The sequence below is a fragment of the Dipodomys merriami genome, unplaced genomic scaffold, assembly GCF_024711535.1.
Source record: "Dipodomys merriami isolate MVZ:Mamm:240054 unplaced genomic scaffold, mDipMer1.0.p SCAF_1979, whole genome shotgun sequence".
NCBI classification, from domain to species: Eukaryota; Metazoa; Chordata; class Mammalia; order Rodentia; family Heteromyidae; genus Dipodomys; species Dipodomys merriami.
The window spans coordinates 10,461-29,319 of record NW_027203358.1 but is presented as its reverse complement, the minus strand read 5'-3'; the positions used below and the strand labels follow the sequence as shown (position 1 = coordinate 29,319).

Below are 18,859 nucleotides of genomic sequence, written 5' to 3'. Positions count from 1 at the left end.
AACCAAATGTTTACAAACAAGACCACACTAAAGCTACCAGCACAACTATGTTTATTGCAGCATTATTTACTATAGCTAAGATATGGAACCAACCCAGATGCACCACAGTAGATGAATGGATCAAGAAAATGTGGTATATATACACAATGGAATTCTATGCCTCCAGCAGAAAGAACAACATTGCCCCATTTGTTAGGAAATGGAAAAACTTGGAAAAAAATTATATTATGTGAAGTAAGCCAGGCCCAAAGAAACATAGGTCCCATGGTATCCCTTATTTGCAATACCTAGTATATGTCTGAGTCACGCAGAAAAGGTCGATTAAGGTGATGTTAGGGAAATGAACCCTAAGATATGTATTCAAATGTTTTTTTTCTTTCATGCGATTGTTTCTAACACATTTATAAGATTATTTCTTTGTTGCTTTGTATGTCCCCCTCCCCCATAGTATAACCCCTGCTTTCACTGTATTTGATGTCGGTATAATTTGTGGAGGGAAAGGATAAAAACAAATCATTTAAATAGGGATACAGGTGGACCCATTGCAACAGTGAGATGTACAAGTAATTATGTCGAAAAGGAACTTTACAACTTTGGTGCAGGGGGGTAGCAGGGAGCATTGGGTGGGGGATGGGGGGAGGATGGGAAGGGATGGGAAGGGGAAACAAAGGAGGAGGCTACAATACTTGATAAGAAATGTACTCATTGTCTTGCCCATGTAATTGTATCCCCTCTGTACAGTATTTTCACAGTAAAAAGAAAAGATTAGATGATAAAAATGTATTTCAAGTTGTTTAGCATGATTTGTCTAGGCACCAGAGTTCTGTGAGGGGGAAAAAAGGAAATCTATGTTGAAGTTCACATAGATATATAAAAAGTGCTTCAAGTTTATTAGGCATAAAGCCAATAGGCCCCAAAATAAAGTTTAATTATAAAGCCAAGCTGGATATGAAAAACAATGAGGTAAAGTAGAAAATTCTTGAAGGAAATTAATATATAACTGAAATGGCTTCTGGAGCTTTTAAAAAATTATAACTGGCAGACTAAACTAGAAATCAATCATCTTATAAATATGTTAGAAACAATAGCAAGAAAGAAAAACAATTTAAGTCCTTATCTTGAGGTAAATGCTTGATAAGAAATGTACTCATTACCATGCTCATGTAATTGTAACCCCTCTGGTATGGTATTTTCACAGTAAAAACAAAACTTATTAATAAAAAATCAATCAATTGCCTTTAAATCAAACATTGGTTATTCTTCATCAGAAGTTCTTAAAACATGACTGGTGCATATTGTAGAAGGCATGAAATTTTTGTTTTGCTGTTTTCTGGCCCTTCTATACCATTAGGGATACTGTATTATTCTTTGTGTAATCACCTCAAATCCAGATTACTTTAGAATTATTCAACTTGGAAGTTCCTTTGCTATACTCATATCCTGACACACTCTTTAACTATTCTATACTGAGTATTGATATAGTGAAAAATATTCCAGTGTTAAAATAATAAAACAAATAAGCTACCACTAAATGAGAGCTATTCATTCACAATTCAATTAACAAATTATTTTAGGCAGTTTTATATACATAGCCTCTGCTAAGGGCTAAAGAAACAATGATGACCAAGACAAAGGTTATTTCTAGTCTTGTGAGCTGTAAAGTTTTGTATGGAAAAGAGACACTATGCTGGTAGCTCATGCCTATGGTCCTAGCTACTCAAAGCCTCATGTGGTAGAGAACTAGACATCACACACACACACACACACACACACACACACACACACACACACACACACACACACACACACACACACACACACAAACAACCTCAGGGACACTTTTCCAATCCTTAGTTCAAGCCCCAATAATGGTACTAAAGAAAGAAAGAAATAAGAGGCACAAAAAAATATCACACAACCCACATGACTGACATTGTTACACAGCAAGGAAGGAAAAGAAGGTACTCACCTATTCAGATCCACAGTCTAAGAACAAGTTGGTGAAAAAGTGTTCCCAGAAGACCAAACAGGAGACCCAAGAAACTTCCCAATAGCAACCTCTTATGGGTAGGCACAGTTAAGTATCACATCTTCCTTCTTGCTCTGAAGAATGCTATGACTAATTACAGAAAACCTAATGGGTTAGGTGATTCACAAAGGAATAGAATGTTCACAGATACCTTCTATAGTTTTCCAGTAGTGTTATCAAGTACCTTGAATAGGTCTGGGAAGTTGACTCAGTGGTAGAGTGTTTGCCTTGCATGCATGAGTCCCTGGTTTCATCTCATCAGCACCACATAAGCAGAAAAAAGCTGGAAGTGGTGCTGTGGCTCAAGCCACTCAAGCTGAAGAGCTGAAGGACAACACCCAGGCCCAGAGTTCAGGCCCCACAACCAACAACAAATAAAAAAGAAACGTCAGTAGTCCAATGTAATACCTTCAGATCAGAAATATCTTTTTCAGTTATCCTCAACACTGAACAACTCTACAGCCAGGGAATGTGTGGAGGCTGAGCAGGCAGTATTTGAAGGAGGAAGGACCATGCCTCCTGCATCTTTTACAGCAATTATATTCAAAACATAATAAAACTTCAGTAACAAAAAAAGAAATACCTTTTCTCATGATACTTGCATAGCTGGAGGACAGCTACACAAAATCCAACACAAAACATAAGTAAGAAATCCTTTCCTTGTTGTGCTTCACTATCCAGGCTTCTCTAAGGTGAACTCAGTTTTGCCTATTCCCCAGTCGATAGAGAAGCCATGAGTCAGGAGCAAGGGCACGACTTTTGCCAGAAAAAGGACTGCCAGTTTCCTTTAAGGAGAGAGGACAAAATAGGTCAGAGGAAAAGTGTGTTAAGAAATAATGTGAAGTCCCATGGTTTCCCTTATTTGCAATATATAATATATATATGAGTCAAGCAGAAAAGATCAGATAAAGTGATGTTAGGAAAATGAACCCTTAGATATGTATTTTAATGTTTTTTTTCTTTCATGCATGTGTTTCTAACGCATTTATAATATTATTTCCTTGTTGCTTTGTATGTCCCTCCCCCACAGTATAACCCCTGCTTTCACTATATTTGATGTCAGTATAACTTGTGAAGGAGATGGGGAAAAACAAGTCGTTTAAGGATACAGGTGGACCTGTTGCAACAATGAGAAGTACAAATTGTCATGTCGAAAATGAGCTTTACAATGTCGGTGCAGGGGTGGGGGGAGGGGAGGGGAAGAATTGGGAATGGGGGGAGGGGGAGGCTGGGAAGGGATGTGAAGGGTAAACAAAGGAGGAGGCTGCAATGCTTGGTAAGAAATGTGCGCATTATCCTGCCCATGTAATTGTAACCCCTCTGTATAGTATGTTCACAAATAAAATTAAATTAAATTAAAAAAAAAAGAAATAAGGTGAAGACTGGTTTCTCATCAGTGGAATGTGCTTACAGCCATGAAGTACAACCCTGTATAAATGCTGTACTATGGAGGAACCAATAGACAGCTGTCTATTTGCCTATGTGCAAATGGGGATTGGCTACAATGAACATAAGATCATATTATAGAATGATTAAAAAGAATTCTTTTATTAATTTTTTTTTGTCAGTCGTGGGGCTTGAACTCTGGGCCTGGGCGCTGTCCCTCAGCTCTTCAGCTCAAGGCGAGCACTCTACCACTTGAGCTACAGAGCCACTTCTGGTTTTCTGGTGGTTTATTGGAGATAGGAGTCTCACGGTCCCTCTTGCCCGGGCTGGCTTTGAACCGCGATCCTCAGATCTCAGCCTCCTGAGTAGCTAGGATTACAGGTCTGAGCCACCAGCACCCGGCTATTAATAAGTTTTTTTTTGTGAAAATACTGTACAGAGGGGTTACAATTACATGAGCAAGGTAAAGGTAATGAGTATGTTTCTTATCAAGCATTGTTGCCTCCTCCTTTGTTTCCCCTTACCATCCTTGCCCTCCTACTCCCCTGCCTCACCCCACTCTACACCCCCTTCCACTAATGCCCCACACAAACATGCCAAAGGGAACCAGGCACCAGTAGCTCAAACTTGTAATCTTAGCTACTTAGGAGACTGAAATCTAAGGATCAACATTCTAAACCAGCCCAGTCTGTAAGAACCTGATCTCCAATTAACCACCAAATGGCTGGATGTAGAGCTGTGATTCAAGTGGTAGAGCACTAGTCCTGACCAAAATAGTTGAGGGACAGTGCCCAAGGTCTGAGATTAATCTCTAAGACCAACATACACCACACACACACACACACACACACACACACACACACACACACACACACACACACACACACACACACACACACACACACATAAACACACACACACACACACACCAAAAAACTGGATTGAGCCTAACATGGTAGGGGTGTTCCTATAGTCCCAGGTGCACAAAAAGCTGAGAAACTAGAAATAATTGAGACCTTGTACTAAAATGAACAGCAAACAAAAGGCATTAGTTGTTCCCCACCTCAGCTGGAGGGCCCCTATGGTAATAGTTTAGATAAAAGAATGATCTCTGTCTAGTTCAGCACAGATACTACACAGTGAGTAAATAAGTCTTTAGATGATTACACATAGGGCTTTCAGTCATCACAGTGTGTATCAGCCAGCATTAGTGATCCAGAACCTCAAACGCTCCATTATGTACATCTATGCTGACAAAGCTTTCAGATGATGTAGCCCAGAAAATATCTGATAGCCATTGTCTAGAAACTCACTAAAGTATTAAATAATACCTGTCTTGAATTTCTGATTCATAAAATTATGAGCAAATAGTTGTTTTAAACTGCTAGGATTTGGGTAATTTGTTACATGGCAGAAGCCAGGTGAAGGGAAGTGATAGGGTAGAGAGGAAGGTTAACCAAGAGTTAAGTCCTAAAAGATAGTTAAGTCTTCATGTTAGCTGAGAGATGTGGTTCATTATACTACTTCACTACTTCTGTTAATACCTTAATTTTGGCTTTGTAAAACACACTGACATAACCATATTATATACAGCATATTACAATATAGTACAAAATTATAATCACCCCATTTTGTTTATAATCAAAACTATTATCAGCCTATATTAGAATGTTGCAAATTCTACCAACATTTCACAGATTTTTTCAAGTAAAAGATTTTAAAAAGGGGGATTGTCCCCCAACAAAAAATCTTCAAAGAAACAACTGTCCAATAAATAAGTGGGCTAAAGATTTAAAGAGAGATGTTAAGGGAAGATGGCGGAGGAGAAGCTGGAATCTGAACAAGCTCTCGCATAGAAAGGAGTTTTAGAGTTCCAGTGAACAGTCCTAAGCCAGAGAATCACACCAAGTGTGTCATCACAGGACAGAGAGTTAGACAAGAGAGGGGAAACCAAGGAAACGCAGCAGCTGCCGCTCCGGCGGCGGGGCCGCGGCACCAAGGAAACGCAGCAGCTGCCGCTCCGGCGGCGGCGCCGCGGCGGCGGCGACCACCGCCGCGGAGACATACCTGAGACACAGAGAGTCGGGGACGAAGGAGCCAGACGCAGCGGACGAGCAGATTCTACTCAACACCAACAAGAACCGACAAGGAGCGAACATCTTCATCCTGCTGTTTGCAGACCAGAGACGACCCAGGATCCAAGACTCGGCGTGAGTACAAGCCCGACATCCTCACTCCTCAGGGAGCAGAGGAGGGAAGGCCACCCCTCCCCCCCCAGCACCGGTGATCTGCATCTTGGATACCGACAAAGTTCGGAGGAGCTGCTAGCTCCACCTCAGGCCTTGGAATAAAATGAGTCATTTAGCAGGTCACAAGAACTTAACGGCGAAGTGACCTGCCAGACTCAGCTCCATCCAGGGAAAAGTCACCCAGCTCAGGCTCCAGCCATCGGAGTGCCTTGCTTCACTGGGTAACCAGAGCCAGAGGCTGCCCCTCCCTCTAGCAGCCTCGACAATCAATTGAAAAACAGAAACCCTGAGAATGGCTCCAGGCTGGGCGCTGTGAGCTTTATCACAAAATAGCCCCAGGGAAAAGCTACTGTATATTGAAAGGCCTCAACTCTACCCAGAACCTAGCCTCATCACCACATCCCCCTCTTTTGTGACTCTCAAAGCAGACCACCCTCCCAGAAAACTAACCTGGGAGGGGGATCTCAAAATCTTGGGTAAAGCAGAGCATTTTTCTGCCTCTTCCAACCAACCGACTTAAGAAACCAATCAAGCCACAGGACCTCAAGCTGACCAGAGACTCCAACAAGAGACTGGTTGCAGACAAAAGGGAGATACAGGATTCTTCCCACTCCTCCCCCCCCAAAAAAAAAAATCAAAAGACTTTTTTTTCTTTTTCTTTTTCTTTTTTTTTTCTTTTTCTTTCTTTTTTCTTTTTTTCTTCTTCTTCTTCTTTTCTTTTTTTTTTTGCTTGTTTTTTGTTTTTTGTTACCATATATATATATATATATATATATATAAATTTTTTTCCCTTCTAAAACTTTTATTAATCTTTAATCTTTGCCTCTTCTGAAAAAATAATTGTTTTCCAGTAACCTTTTTTTTTTTCTCATCTTATAATTTTTATTTTAGGAATACGTGAATAAGAGTTTTCCTTTCTTTTCTTGTCTTCTTTCTCTTTTTCTTTCTTTCTTAATTATCTTTTTGTTTTTTATCTAGCTCTACTGAACTTCTGATATATTCTTCTCCCGTTCCCATCCTTAAAGCTTTTCACAACTCCTCTATGTCCCTCCCCTTCTCTGAACATATTCACATTCCTCTCTAAATAGACGGTCTTTTAACCTCTATAATAACATTAATTTTTACATTTCTATTCTTTTTCTAGTCTCTCTTTATTCCCCTTTCCGTCTCTTCTTTTTCTCTCTCTCTCTACTTGCATCCTACCCAACTCATTTCCTGCACTGTGATTAGGACATAGTTAACTCTCCCTGTGCCTCCCCACACCAATCTATTCCTATTTTTTACCCACATCTCTCCCTAATCCTAATAATTTCTGGTTTTCCAAATTCTTTTCTGCGGTTCGAAGTCCTTTAACATATAGTCGTTTGATGTTGAATAGATGTATCTGTTGAACTAGATTGTATCTCTAGACTATTGACTGTACAAATGCAAACTTTGGTTGATGGTTGCCTTAAGATAGTGTTCTAGCACAAAACTGGTGCAATCTTTATCTCAAATGGGCCGAGTAAGCCGGAAAAACACAAGAAAAATGGCAAATTCGGGTATCTCAATTCCCAACCTTGATAATCAGGGATTAGAACAGATAAAGAATAATCCAGAGGAGAGTTCCCAAATAGCTCTACAAACACTAAGAGCAAACATGATAAATGAGAAGTTTGACAATGTACAAAGGACTCTGTATGAGCGTGATAGGGAGAGAGAGGAGGCATCCCAGAAGATTATACAGGAATATCATAAGCGTGAGGAAGCTTCTCAAAAACTGATACAGGATTTGCGTGAACAACTTGAGAATACTCAAAGAGAAAGGGAGGAATGGCGTGAGCAGGCAGAGAACACTCAAAGAGAACTGCAGGAATCCCACAGAAGGGAGGAAACTAATCAAAGAGTAATTCACGAATTAAGAGACCAGGTAGAGAATACACAAAGATCACTAAAGACATTCATGGAATCCATTAACAAAGAGCTGAAGGAAGTCAGGGAGACCACAAAGGGAATGCTGAATGGAACCCAACAGAAGGAATGGGAGTCCAAAGAAACCATAACCAATCAACTAAGTGATTTGAGAACAAACACTGAACACCAAATTAAGGAAGTAAAGAAATTCATACAAGACCTAAAACAGAGCTTCAACAAAGAACTTGAAGCCATCAAAGCTGACCAATTAGAAGGAAAAGAGATAAAAAACAAAGTAGAGAGTCTTGACAACAGGTTAGACCATGCACAAGATCGAATCTCAGGGATTGAAGACAGCCTAGATATTATAGAGAAAGAACATACAACCATCCAAGACAAGTCCAAGAAATATGATAGGTCTATCCAACACCTGGAAGACACCATCAGGAGGCCCAATCTAAGGATAATGGGTGTAGAGGAGCACCTAGAAACAGAAGTTAATGGTCTAGGAAATTTGTTTAACAGGATCCTAGCAGAGAACTTCCCAAACATACAAAAAGAGAGGCCTATTCAGATACAAGAAGCTTTTAGAACCCCAAATAGACCAGACCAGAATAGGACATCCCACCGTCACATTATAATCCACACAGGATCAACCCAGACCAAGGAAAAGATCCTTAAAGCTGTCAAGGAGAAAAGGTTAATCACCTATAAAGGGAAACGAATTAGAATTACCTCAGATTTCTCAGCAGAGACAATCAAAGCAAGAAGAGCCTGGAATGACGTATGCCATGCCCTAAAAACAAACAACTATCAACCAAGAATACTGTACCCAGCTAAACTCTCCTTCATAACTGAAGGCCAAATAAAAACCTTCCATAGCAAAGAAAAATTGAAACAATACATCTCCACCAAACCAGCCCTGCAAAAGATTCTTAAAGATGTCCTACACATAGAAAACCAACAAGAACGCAACAAAGGCCAAGAAACTGCACACAAACTGAGAATCCAAGAACCTTAGGAAGAACCCAGATTTCACAGCCCCCAAGAAGGTGGATAACATGGCAGGAACTCCCAAATACCTCTCAGTCCTATCTCTTCACGTTAACGGACTGAACTCTCCAATTAAGCGACATAGACTGTCTAGTTGGATTAAAAAACAAGACCCTTCTATCTGCTGCCTGCAGGAGTCACATCTTGCCCGTAAAAACAAACACATTTTCAAGGTTAAAGGCTGGAACAAAATCTACCAAGCAAACGGCCCTCATAAACAGGCGGGAGTTGCAATCCTAATATCAGATAAAATAGACTTCAAATTAAAATTCGTGAGAAGAGATAAAGAAGGTCGCTACATACTAATTAAAGGATCTCTCCTTCAGGAGGATATTACAATTCTAAATATCTATTCGCCAAACAATGGAGCACCCAAATTTATCAAAGAAACACTACTTTCCCTCAAATCCAATATAGATCCAAAGACATTAATTGTTGGGGATTTTAACACACCACTCTCCCCACTAGATAGATCAACTCGGCAAAAACTCAACAGAGAAACCGCAGATCTAAACAGCTGCATAGATCAACTAGACTTAACAGACATTTACCGAACATTTCACCCAGCAGCATCAGAATACACGTTCTTCTCAGCAGCACATGGAACGTTTTCTAAAATAGATCACATTTTAGGCCACAAAGCAAACTTGTCTAAATTCAGAAACATTGAAGTTATACCTTGCATTCTCTCTGACCACAAGGGAATAAAATTAGAACTCAACACCAAAAGCCACCAAAGAAAGTCCGGTATCACATGGAGGCTGATCAACACACAGCTGAATCATGAGTGGGTCATGGAAGAGATTAGAAAGGAAATTCAAATGTTCATGCTATTCAACAAAAATGAACACACAAATTACCAGCTCCTCTGGGACACAGCAAAGGCAGTACTCAGAGGCAAGTTTATAGCTCTGAGCTCCTACATCAACAAATTGGAGAGATCGGAAACTAACAATTTAATGACACATCTAAACCTCCTTGAAAAAGAGCAGCAAGATAAACCCCAATCCAGTAGACGGAAAGAAATAATCAAAATTAAATCAGAATTAAATGAATTAGAATCCAAAAAAACTATAGAAAGAATCAACAAAACAAAGAGTTGGTTCTTCGAAAAACTTAACAAAATTGATAGACCCTTAGCAAACCTTATCAGAAAAAGGAGAGAACACACCCAAATTAATAAACTCAGAGATGAGAATGGAAACATCACCACGGAAACAACCAAGATTCAGAACATTATAAGGGAATACTTCTCAAAACTTTATGCTAATAAGTTTGAGAACTTGACAGAAATGGACCTTTTCCTAGCAAATATTGACATGCCAAAACTAAACCAAGATGAGTTAAACCAGCTTAACAGGCCCATATCAAGCATTGAAATAGAAACAGCAATAAGAGACCTCCCAGCTAAGAAAAGTCCAGGACCAGATGGTTTTACAGCGGAATTTTACAAGGCCTTCAAAGCAGAGCTCACACCAATACTCCTCCAACTCTTCAATGAAATTGAAAGAGAAAGCTCACTACCGAACACATTCTATGAAGCCATCATAACCCTCATCCCAAAACCAGGCAGGGACTCATCAAAGAAAGAGAACTATAGATCCATTTCTTTGATGAACATTGATGCAAAACTTCTCAACAAAATTTTGGCCAATCGACTTCAACAATTCATCCAAAAAATCATACACCATGATCAAACAGGATTCATTTCAGGGATGCAAAGCTGGTTCAATATATGCAAATCAATTAATATTATTCATCACATCAACAGGAGCAAGAATAAGAACCACATGGTTATCTCAATAGATGCAGAAAAAGCATTTGACAAGATCCAACACCCCTTTATGATGAAGGTTCTGGAAAAATTAGGAATCCATGGAACATTCCTCAATACAATAAAGGCTGTATATGACAAACCTACAGCCAGCATTATACTCAATGGTGAAAAACTAAAGCCATTTCCTCTTAACTCAGGAACAAGACAAGGATGCCCACTCTCTCCACTTCTCTTCAATCTAGTATTAGAATGCCTAGCTACAGCAATAAGACAAGATGCAGACATAAAGGGGATCCAAATAGGGAAAGAAGAAATAAAACTCTCCCTCTTTGCATATGACATGATCTTGTATTTAAAGAATCCCATAGACTCCACTCCCAAATTACTCAAGCTGATTCAAAACTTTGGCAAAGTAGCAGGTTATAAAATTAACCCCCCAAAATCAATGGCTTTTCTATATGCCAACAATGAGAAAAGTGTGGCTGAAATTAGGAAAGCAACTCCATTTGTAATAGCCCCACAAAAAATAAAATACCTAGGAATTAACTTAACCAAAGAAGTGAAGGACCTCTATGATGAAAACTTTAAAATCTTGAAAAAGGAAATCAACACAGAACTTAAAAAATGGCAAAACCTCCCATGCTCCTGGATTGGCAAGATTAACATCGTGAAAATGGCAATACTTCCCAAGGCTATCTACAAATTCAATGCGATACCTATCAAAATTACACCCTCATTCTTCAAGGAAATAGAGGAGGCAATCCAAAAATTCATATGGAACAATAAAAGACCCCGAATAGCAAAAACGCTCCTCAACGGAAAGAACACTGCTGGAGGAATATCAATACCAAATTTCAAACTCTACTATAAAGCCATAGTAATCAAAACAGCTTGGTATTGGCATAAGAACAGACCTCAGGACCAATGGAATAGAATTGAAAACCCAGAAATGAACCTACAGACCTATAGCCATCTAATCTTCGATAAGGAAGCTAAAACAATAGAATGGAAGAAAGACAGCCTCTTCAGTAAATGGTGCTGGCAAAATTGGTTAACTACATGTAGAAAACTAAAGCTAGATCCTTATATATCACCCTGCACCAGAATCAACTCCAAATGGATCAAAGACCTTGAACTCAAAGCAGACACTCTGAAAACATTACAGGATGGAATAGGAGAAACCTTAGGTCTCCTTGGCTCAGGCCGAAATTTTCTGAATAGAGACCCGGAAGCACAACAAATCAAAGAAAGATTGGACAAATGGGATTGTATACGGTTGCAGAGCTTCTGCAGGGCAAATGACATAGCTAGCAAGATCAATAGAAAGCCCACCGTTTGGGAGAAGATCTTTACTAGCCATACAACGGACAAGGGTCTCATATCTAAAATATACTTGGAACTCAAAAAATTAAACCACCCAACAACAAATCCTCAAAGAAACAACTGCCCAATAAATAAGTGGGCGAAAGACTTAAAGAGAAGCTTCTCTGAAGAAGAAACAAGGATGGCCAATAGACACATGAAGAAATGTTCAACATCCCTAGCCATAAAAGAAATGCAAATCAAAACAACATTGAGATATCACCTCACTCCAGTTAGAACAGCAAAAATCAAGAACTCTAACAACAACAGATGCTGGAGGGGATGTGGACAGAAAGGAACCTTACTTCATTGTTGGTGGGAATGTAAACTTGTTCAACCACTTTGGAAAGCAGTATGGAGGTTCCTCAAAAGACTTCACATAGATCTCCCCTATGATCCAGCAATCCCACTTTTGGGCATTTACCCAAATGTTTACAAACAAGACCACACTAAAGCTACCAGCACAACTATGTTTATTGCAGCATTATTTACCATAGCTAAGTTATGGAACCAACCCAGATGCCCCTCAGTAGATGAATGGATCAAGAAAATGTGGTATATATACACAATGGAATTTTTCTATGCCTCCATCAGAAAGAATGACATTTCCCCATTTGTTAGGAAATTGAAAGGTTTGGAAAAAATTATATTAAGTGAAGTAAGCCAGGCCCAAAAAAGCATAGGTCCCATGGTTTCCCTTATTTGCAATATCTAGTATAGGTATGAGTCAAGCGGAAAAGGTCAGATAATGTGATGTTAGGAAAATGAACCCTTAAATATGTATTTTAATGTTTTCGTTTCTTTCATGCATGTGTTTCTAACGCATTTATAAGATTATTTCTTTGTTGCTTTGTATGTCCCTCCCCCACAGTGTAACCCCCGCTTTCACTATATTTGATGTCAGTATAACATGTGGAGGAGATGGGGACAAACAAGTCGTTTAAGGATTCAGGTGGACCTGTTGCAACAATGAGAAGTACAAAATGTCATGTCAAAACCAGCTTTACAATGTCGGTGTGGGGGGGAGGGGGGTATAATTGGGTGGGGGGAGGGGGGTATAATTGGGTGGGGGGAGGGGGGAGGCGGGGAAGGGAGGTGAAGGGTAAACAAAGGAGGAGGCTGCAATGCTTGGTAAGAAATGTATGCATTATCCTGCCCATGTAATTGTAGCCCCTCTGTACAGTATGTTCTCAAATAAAATAAAATAAAAATAAAAATAAAAAGAGAAGAAACAGGAACTAAGTGACATAGGGTTGACTGTATTGGTTTATAGAATATGCAAAGTGAGAACTTCACATAAACAGAGGAAAGAGTTTCCATCCAGATATATCTTTGTCAGCTGGAGACTTGACAGGTTAAGATAAACTTAACAGATCAATGTCTCTTCATCCTAATTGGAACTGAAAAAAAACCCAGTAATAAATGTTTACCTATCTACCAGGTCAGCACAGGCTACACACAGGAACTCAGAGTCGCCTATATCATAAAACAGTGAAAAAGCTATTTACTACAGTTTGGGGAGGTCCTTTATCAATTTTATGCTATTCTAGTAATGGCTTAATCTTTTAGCTTTGCATAAAAGATTTAAAACTGCCTTTTGAATGACCATCTATTTCACAAAGATTCCAGAGTTTAAACTTTTCACCTCTGGCTGCACAGAATGAATCAGTAGTACCTGAAATTTACTAACCACTTATAAACTAGGTATATGGAATGAAAGGGTACAGAATGTAATGCAACACAGGCAGGTTTCAGCAGCTCAGCGTGACATTTAGCCAGTGATACAAATTAAACAGCTAGGTGACATGGAAAGACCTAAACGAATCTAGCAAGGTGCTTATTCTTAAACCAAACAGAAGGAAGTTTGTCAGGTGAACGAACACAGCAACACTGTTATTTCAGAGGTCAGAAGGCTTGCTGTCCAAGCACCAGCTATGTCTGTACTTTCTAACATGCTTAATGCATGATACACACCACTATGTGCACAAGTACACACACTTACACACACACACATTGAAAAACCAGTTGCTTTCATTCTAGTAATTTTTATCTTTAGATGTTCTCTCACTTATTCAGAGTATTCTGAACTGTAAGAGACTTGAAAGCTACTATATTATCTAACAGAAGAAAGAAGAAAACTAAATTCCCATATCTTGGTTCTTTCACTATATTCTCAGAAGGGGATTTCGATATATATAAACATAAACTGCAGACTGTGAGTGTCCTGTAAATGTACAAGTCATTTTTACTTTCTTTCTTTTTTTTTTGGTCGGTCGTGGGGCTTGAACTCTGGGCCTGGGCATTGTCCCTCAGCTCTTCAGCTCAAGGATAGCACTCTACCACTTGAGCTACAGCACCACTTCCATATATATACATACATATACATATACATGTATACATATACAACATATGCATGTATATACATGTTATATATTATGTATGTATATCTACATATATGTTGCATGTGTTATATACATGTATATATGTTATACATACATGGATATATGTTATATACATATATACATGCATGCATAAACGTGTGTATATGTGCATACATACATAAACATGTGTGTATATACACATATATACATGTATACACACATATATACATATACATATATTCATACATCTATATCTTCTCCTGAAGTTGCTTTTTAATCAAAAAAAATGTTTAGACTTCAATTTTGTTAATTTTTTTGAAGAACCAACTCTTTGTTTTGTTGATTCTTTCTATAGTTTTTTTGGATTCTAATTCATTTAATTCTAATTTAATTTTAATTATTTCTTTCTGTCTACTGGATTGGGGATTATCTTGCTGCTCTTTTTCAAGGAGGTTCAGATGTCTCATTAAATTGTTGGTTTCAGATCTCTCCAATTTGTTGATGTAGGAACTCAGAGCTATAAACTTGCCTCTGAGTACTGCCTTTCCTGTGTCCCAGAAGAGCTGGTAATTTGTGTGCTCATTTTTGTTGAATAGCATTAACCTGTGAATTTCCTTTCTAATCTCTTCCATGACCCACTCATGATTCAGCAGTGTGTTGTTCAACATCCATGTGTTACCGGACTTTCTTTGGTGGCTTTTGGTGTTGAGTTCTAATTTTATTCCCTTGTGGTCTGAGAGAATGCAAGGAATAACTTCAATGTTTCTGAATTTAGACAAGTTTGCTTTGTAGCCTAAAATGTGGTCTATTTTAGAAAACGTTCCATGTGCTGCTGAGAAAAACGTGTATTCTGATGCGGTTGGGTGAAATATTTGTTAGATGTCTGTTAAATCTAGTTGATCTATGCAGTTGTTTAGATCTGTGGTTTCTCTGTTGAGTGTTTGCCAAGTTGATCTATCTAGTGAGGAGAGTGGTGTGTTAAAATCCCCAACAATTAATGTCTTTGGATCTATGTGGGATTTGAGGGAAAGTAGTGTTTCTTGGATAAATTTGGGTGCTCCGTTGTTTGGCATATAGATATTTAAAATTGTAATATCCTCCTGAAGGAGAGATCCCTTAATTAGTATGTGGCAACCTTCTTTATCTCTTCTCACAAATTTTAATTTTAAGTCTATTTTATCTGATATTAGGATTGCAACTCCCGCCTGTTTATGGGGGCCGTTTGCTTGGTAGATTTTTCTCCAGCCTTTAACATTGAAAATGTGTTTGTTTTTATGGGCAAGATGTGACTCCTGAAGGCAGCAGATAGAAGGATCTTGTTTTTTAATCCAACTAGACAGTCTATGTCACTTAATTGGATCGTTAAGTCCGTTAATGTTGATAGATAGGACTGAGAGGTATTTGGGAGTTCCTGCCATGTTATCCACCTTCTTGGGGGCTGCAAAAACTGGGTTCTTCCTATGGTTCTTGGATTCTCAGTTTGGGTGCAGTGTCTTGGCCTTTTTTGTGGTCTTGCTGGTTTTCTCCTCACTCCAGTTAAAATGGCAAAAATCAAGAACTCTAACAACAACAGATGCTAGAGGGGATGTGGACAGAAGCGAACCATACTGCATTGTTGGTGGGAGTGTAAGCTTGTTCAACCACTTTGAAAAGCAGTATGGAGGTTCCTCAAAAGACTTCACATAGAGCTCCCCTATGACCCAGCAATCCCACATTTGGGCATTTACCCAAATGCTCACAAACAAGACCACACTAAAGCTACCAGCACAACTATGTTTATTGCAACATTATTTACCATAGCTAAGATATGGAACCAACCCAGATGCCCCTCAGCAGAGGAATGGATCAAGAAAATGTGGTATATATACACAATGGAATTCTATGCCTCCATCGGAAAGAATGGCATTGCCCCATTTGTTAGGAAATGGAAAGACTTGGAAAAAACTTATATTAAGTGAAGTAAGCCAAGCCCAAAAAAACATAGGTCCCATGGTTTCCCTTATTTGTAATATCTAGTATATGTATGAGTGAAGCAGAAAAGGTCAGATAATATGATGTGAGGAAAATGAACCCTTAGATATGTATTTTAATGTTTTTTTCTTTCATCCATTTGTTTCTAATGCATATATAAGATTATTTCTTTGTTGCTTTGTATGTCCCTCCCCCACAGTATAAACCCTGCTTTCACTGTATTTGATGTCGGTATAGTTTGTGGAGGGGAAGGGGAAAAACAAGTTGTTTAAATAAGGATACAGGTGGACCTGTTGCAACAATGAGAAGTACAAGTCGTCATGTAGAAAACGAACTTTACAACTTGGGGGGGGGGAGAATTGGGGGGAGAGAGAGGATGGGTATGGATGGGAAAGGTAAACAAAGGAGGAGGCTACAATGATTGATAAGAAATGTACTCACTATCTTACCCATGTAATTGTAACCCCTCTGTACAGTATTTTCACAATAAAAAAATTAAAAAAAAATTTGGACTTCAAAGATTGCAGAGGCGCACCTAGGAGCTAACTGAGATATCATGAAGAAACCAGTTTTAGTGTTCCAGTGAAAAATCCAAGGCTCAGAGTCACCCAAGTGAGCCATCATAGTACAGAGAGTTTGGCCAGAGAGGAAAATTTCAGGCAGCCTGTTTAAGGAGGCAGATTTGAGCATACACCAGTGACCGAGGTGGCAGTGGCTGTGGCTGCCAACATAACAGTAGACCGAGCCTGAGGAAAAGGTGACAGAAACAGAGTGCAAGCAGCTTCTATTCACTACCAGTCTGAATTTACCAGGAGCAAAAATCTTCATCCTGCTGACCACAGATGGATGCAGATCACAGATAGCCTGAAAAACCAAGGGAAGGTAAGTACCCAAAAAGGCATTCCCATTCCTTCTCACAAAACAGAGTTTGGAAGGTAGCTCTTCCCCTATCATCCCAGAAGAATGTCATCTTTCATATTGGCAAAGACGGAGCCAGGGCAGCCAGTAGATACCTCAGGCCTTAGAATTAGACACTGCTGAGCCATTCAACAGTGCAAAGCAACCCAACCACTGGCACTCAGCTCCATACTGGGGAAAGTTGACCTTTCCAGATGGGGGAAGGACCATCCAAGGCAGGGCAACTTTCTTCACAGAGTAAACAGAGCCAGAGGTGGCCCCACCCTCTGCGGCATGGCAGCAGCAGCTCTCCATGCTGCAGGATGTTAAAAATAAATAAATTCAAAACTGGAGAGTAAGAGAAAAGTCCAGGACTAGATGCATTCACAGCTGAATTCTACAAGGCCTTTGAAGCAGAACTCAATTGATACTACTCCAACTCTTCAATGCAAATGAAAGTTCACTACTAATCTCATTCTAGGAAGCCTGCACAACCCTCATCCTCAAAACAGACAGGGAATCATCAAAGAAACAGAACTCAAGACCCATTTCTCAGATGACCATTAATGCAAAACTACAAAATCCTGGCCAATCAACTTCAACAATTCATCAAAAAAATCATACACTATGATCAAACAGGATTCATTCCATGGATGCAAAGTTGGTTCAATATACACAAAACAATAAATGTAATACATCACATCAACAGGAGCAAGGATAAGAATTACATAGTAATCTCAATAGATGCAGAAAAAAGATTTGACAAGATCCAACACCACTTTATTAAGAAAGCTCTGCAGAAACTAGGAATCCATGGAATGAACATTCCTCAATATAAGAAAAGCTGTGTATGACAAACTTACATTATAACTTATACTATAACTAGTATTATACTTAATGGCAAAAGTAAAGCCATTTCCTCAAATTTCAGGAAGGAGACAGATTGTCCACTCTCTCCATTCCTCTTCAGTATAATATTAGAATACCTAGCTAGAACAATAAAACAAGATGCAAACTTTAAGGGGATCTAAATAGAAAAACTCTTCCTCTTAGTAGATGACATGATCTTGTATTTAAATAATCCCCTAGACTCCACCCTCAAGTTATTCGAGCTGATCTGAAACTTTGGCAAAATGGAAAGGTATATAAATTAACCCTCAAAATTCCGTGGCTTTTCTGTATGCCAACAATGAGAGTAACCCTATATCCTCAAATAGTTATACTTTCTTTCTGTTAAAGCAATCAAACTCCTCTCATTGCTCTTTTGGAAACATGTATATATTTCCGTAGTCAGTCTACCATGAACACTACAAGTTACTTCTACTGAATTATAACTCTCTACATACGGAGCAATATTTTTCCATCTCTCCATTCCCATTCCTAACTTCTATTTCTTATAAAATCACTGTTCTATTCTCAATTTCTGAACATTTAAGTCCTACCACGAGTGAGATTATGCAGCATTTGCTTTTTTGTTCTTGCCTTACCTCACTTAACATGATTTCCAAAGGTCACAGTAATGTCAGCATCAAAGGCCAACACTGTTCCAACCACAATAGAAAACAGTTCTATTCGACGTTCTAAGTAGGTGAGTGACTAGTGTCCCTCCATAGAAAACAGTCACAGCTTCTGGTTCTAAACCTTTGAAAGGCAACTGTAGCCAGAGAATAGGATGAATTAAGCAGTTAATAAAATTTAAAATCCCTACCTAAGTCCTAAGTAACATATTAACCTCAGATTCCTAATTAGAAAATGCATGGCTTGCAATAAAAGCATTTGCTATTAATGAATGTAAATTAATGCAACCAGTTTAATAATGTTTAACTATTGAAACTAATATTGAAACATTTGTTTGCCCTCT

The 18,859-nt window shown here is 38.9% G+C and overlaps 1 long non-coding RNA gene across 13 annotated transcripts in view; it reads right to left on the bottom strand.

Annotated features, from left to right (window-relative positions):
• LOC138831465 (uncharacterized) overlaps nucleotides 1–18,659 on the bottom strand; it is a 44,221-nt gene extending 25,562 nt beyond the window's left edge. For 6 of the 13 annotated variants that reach the window (XR_011373318.1, XR_011373322.1, XR_011373326.1 and 3 more), the window contains exons 1-4: nucleotides 18,486–18,659; nucleotides 2,613–2,814; nucleotides 2,214–2,353; nucleotides 1,970–2,119 (exon numbers count right to left, since the gene is read on the bottom strand). This is a non-coding gene — a long non-coding RNA (uncharacterized lncRNA). Of the gene's footprint in view, nucleotides 1–1,969; nucleotides 2,120–2,213; nucleotides 2,354–2,612; nucleotides 2,815–5,482; nucleotides 5,585–18,485 lie in introns of all 13 variants that reach the window. The other 7 variants (XR_011373323.1, XR_011373324.1, XR_011373319.1 and 4 more) reach the window with 7 other exon arrangements.
• Between the last annotated feature and the right edge of the window lie 200 nt (nucleotides 18,660–18,859).